This window comes from Etheostoma spectabile, unplaced genomic scaffold (assembly GCF_008692095.1).
Source record: "Etheostoma spectabile isolate EspeVRDwgs_2016 unplaced genomic scaffold, UIUC_Espe_1.0 scaffold340, whole genome shotgun sequence".
In the NCBI taxonomy this organism is placed as follows: Eukaryota; Metazoa; Chordata; class Actinopteri; order Perciformes; family Percidae; genus Etheostoma; species Etheostoma spectabile.
In genome coordinates this window covers 798,760-803,049 of record NW_022605588.1, presented here as the reverse complement: position 1 = coordinate 803,049, position 4,290 = coordinate 798,760, and the positions used below count along the sequence as shown (strand labels likewise).

The window sequence follows — 4,290 nt, the reverse complement described above, 5'->3', positions numbered from 1 at the left end:
AGGTCATGTAGACCAGACTCTAACCAGTCTACACCAGCAGTCAGTAGACCAGACTATACTCCAGTCTACCAGCAGCAGGTCATGTAGACCTCTATTATTATACTTTTTACAATTTGGCTGATTCGTGAAGTATGCATATTATTATACTTTATATAGATATACTTGTAGTATCAGAGTGTATTAGTAGTAGTATTAATTTTGTATTTATTCTTTGTATTTTGTCCTAGAGTTAAAATGTGGATTAGAATTATGAAAAATGGAATGGAAACACCATGGTGTGTGGTGTGTGTGTGTGGTGTGTGTGTGGTGTGTGTGTGTGTGTGTGTGTGGTGTGTGTGTATTTTGGAAGGGGGGGACAAAATGTCCAAGCCTGATTGTCGTGTTGTCAAATGCTTGGCTCCATCTTATTGGACATGTGGGATTTATCACGGGACTTGACCAAAAAGATGTTGTGCATGGTGTTTGTGTGTGTGTGGTGGGGGTTAACAGAGGTGGGAGGGTCAGGGGGGGAGGAGGTGGGGGGGAGGGGGGTTAGAAGAGAGCATGAAGCTGTGAGAAGGCATTCTTTCTCCTGGAGGATTACTCTCACACACATGCACGTGCATGGATCCAGCAGGCATTTGCCTTATTTGATGTGATCGTTGGGGGGGCCGGACGGAGCTGTCTCTCAGGCTGCAGGAGGCGGAGGGGGGCTCTGCACCATGGCAGGAGGTATGCTGATGCTCTGAAAGAAGGAAGGGGGGTTGAATAGAAAAGAGGCCAAAAGGAGGGGAGCAGATGCATTGTCTCCTTCTTTCCTCCCTGGGGGGCTGGGTGCTTGTCCGTTCACCCAGCTCTCTCCAGAAGTGCTGCCAGGACTTGGGCCTGGGGGGACGGCTGGCTTTGGGTTGATGTGGCGCTAGAATGGAGATGGAGGTGTAGGAGGCGGACGTCCAGTCCCAGTTTTACAGGTTTCCCAGTTGCACTACGAGTGGCGGGTGGAGAACAGTCTTTTCATTTTCTTTATTGAATGTAAGTACAGAAGGAACTATGACAACTAAATAAATCTGATTTAATCTAATGTTAAAGATTTGCTTCAACACAGATTTGGCTTTTACGTGTTTGAATGTTGTCAAAAGAGATGGAAGATGCATTTTATTTGGTTAGTTTGTGTATTTGCACATGCATGTTTTAATGCTTTGTCATTGTAAAAAATTTCATAATCTATATAAATATTATTATTAAGCATACACATATGATACATATCGTATTAGATCATAAATAGTGAACAAAATACAGAATTTATTATAATCAACATTATTTACTGCTGGAACAATCACTTGAATAATGATTAGTAAAGAGAGATTTATTTAGTTTTACTTTTTAAAAGCACTTTATTGTTATTTTTATATAAGCTCATTAAAGATGTCCGCGCCCTAGTAATAGAGCAGAGAAGAAGAAAAGTCAGGTGAAAGGCAAAAATTAATCAATTAAAAAAGCAAAATGCTAAAAATTGAAATGTTTTCTTATCTTTCATGATAGTAACCTATATTAAAAAGTATATTTTGGACTTTGTTTGGACAAAACAATTGTAATTTGAATATGGCATCTTGAGCTTTGAGAAATTGTATTGCACATTTTTCACTATTTTTTGACATTTTAGCCTATTGAGTAAACAATTAATTAATAATCATGTAAAGAATCTGCAAATAAATTGATTATAAAATGAAAATTAGCCACGACCCTATTACAATGTAGGCCTACCCCCCCCCCCGCCCTCCTTTTGAATTTGCTATCTGTGCAACCTGCTTAGAAATATAGCAAATATTGGATAGCATAGAACAACACAGTGTAATTCTGCTAAATAAAACACATTCATTATTAATTTCACTTGTTTTTATATTAACAAATTGTATGTCCAAAGACAACACACATTTTCTATAGGATCAATCTGCCACTTTTAAAAAAAAACATTCCAGTGTTGGTTCCATTATATCAGAATTTAGACGGTCTCCATGGAAACATTAATTGGTCATGTGACAAGGGCTGGGGAGATTAGCAGAACAGGTAGCCAACTGACAGTGCTCTGATCCAATCATATTTCAGGGGGCACCCTGTGCCCTCCCTTTTAGCCCCCCCCCCACTGACTGCGTATCCCTGTCTCCTGTGTGTGCAGCAGGCTGCCTGCAGAGCCCGGACCAGGACGCAGCTCCGTCCCGGGGCAGCGGCCGCTGCAAGTGGTTCAACATGCGGGCGGGCTTCGGCTTCCTGTCCATGAGGAGCCGGGACGGAGCAGCTCTGGAGCCGCCGCTCGACGCCGTCGTCCACCAGGTGAGACACTGCTGTCTGTCACACATTTCACCCAGAGGTCCTCAACAAGGGGTCCGGGATCCCTAGGGGTCCTCACAGTTACTGCAAATATACTCAGCAAAAATAGAAGCGTCATGTCACTTTCAACTGCTTTTATATTTGAAGCAAACTTAACATGTGTAAATATTTTACAACAACTAAGACATAAACTGCAGTTTTCACAGACATGACTAACAGAAATGGAATAATGTGTCCCTGAACAAAGGGGGGGGGGGTCAACATAAAAAGTAGTAACAGTGTCCTGAAAAAGGTTTCTTTCTTTGTTGAGTATTAACAAATATGAATCTAATACAAATCTAATCAAAAAAATCTATTTGTGAAAAAACTCATTACTGATAATAGAGGTAGTCTCCAAGGCTTATTTAGAGGACTCACTGTGCTTATAATTCAGTGTTTAACATCAGAACAGGATTTATAAAATCATGCCAAAAATTGTTATTTTAATTGCAAAGTATTCTATGCAATAAAAAGGATGTCTAAAAGCTTTAGGCAGTCCTACACGTTCTTGTAGGCCCAGTTTAATATGCAACTTAATATTATACAACATATGAGCTGTAGCTTGACTTTTAGCTAATTTGTATTCTTGCATTGCCAGACCTTCCTCCACAGCGCTGCAAAGGAGGGTCTGGTTAGTCCACTCAGCATTCCTGGATAGAAGAAAAACCTGCTCTGGTTTATTGGCATTTATTTATACCAATCACAATCCCCTTGGGTGGGGCTAAGCTCCGGACAGAGCCACGGTGCCTCTGCCAAATAGTCTCAGTAAGGAAGTAGTTCTGGTGGAACATGTGTACGTTCAGAAGTAGTTTTAGTTGTCAACAGAAAACTCCAATTGGACAGATAGTCTAGCTAGCTGTCTGGATTTACCCTGCAGAGATCTGAGGACCAGGTAACCATAGTCCTCAGATTGGACAGATAGTCTAGCTAGCTGTCTGGATTTACCCTGCAGAGATCTGAGGACCAGGTAACCATAGTCCTCAGATGGGACAGATAGTCTAGCTAGCTGTCTGGATTTACCCTGCAGAGACCTGAGGACCAGGTAACCATAGTCCTCAGATGGGACAGATAGTCTAGCTAGCTGTCTGGATTTACCCTGCAGAGATCTGAGGACCAGGTAACCATTGGACAGATATGAATGTGTGTTTGTGTTAAAATATCTGAAGATGAACACATATTAAAGTCAGCCGCGGAAGAGTGACCCCCACTCACCTCACCACCCAGGACAGTTTGGTGCTGTGGAACCTCAAAGGTGTCGAGCTCAAACCTTTGTATTTTAAAGGGGTTAGAGGCTAAAGTAGAGACAACAACCAGATCTGCTTCCTGTTAGAAAGTCATTAAAGCATCGGGGAGCCCACCCAACCCTGAGCTTCAGTCCCACCTCCCATGTGGAGCCTGTTGGCTCCGGCAGCGTCTCAGGTTACTGTAAATCATGATGAAAGAGAGGGGACAAGGGCCCTGCACATGCTTGTTTCAGCCTTCAGTAAAGCCATGGTTGAATTTGGTGTGCAGCGGTTTGATCTGATTGGGAGATTGTAGTCCATGTTGTTATCATGTATAATTTAAAATTGTTAGAAAACCAAAACTTGGGAAGTTCCTTTTTGAGCGTGCGCCCCATGTACAGAGGCCCAGTCCTTGTGGCAGCGGCTGCATGTTTGGTTCTGACCCGCAGTCCAACCTGCTGGAATTCCCTTTCTCTCCCACTTTCCTGACTTAAAGCTTTAGTGCAGAACTTTTTGATATTTGAGTTTGTTACATTCAAGCCATCGCCAAATGAGCTGCTCCAAAGCTAATTAAGACAATCCGAATCAGCTTTATCTGCCAGGTATGAGGACACATACGAGGATTTTTTCTTTGGCGCATCGTTACTCACACTGTGCTTACACATATAAAAACAGCCAAAACAAAAATATATACACAATATATACCTACTCTAAACAGAAA

At 42.1% G+C, this 4,290-nt stretch overlaps 1 pseudogene; it reads left to right on the top strand.

Annotated features, from left to right (window-relative positions):
* The first annotated feature begins 701 nt into the window (after nucleotides 1-701).
* Nucleotides 702-4,290, top strand: part of LOC116686248 (protein lin-28 homolog A-like) — an 11,440-nt pseudogene continuing 7,851 nt past the window's right edge.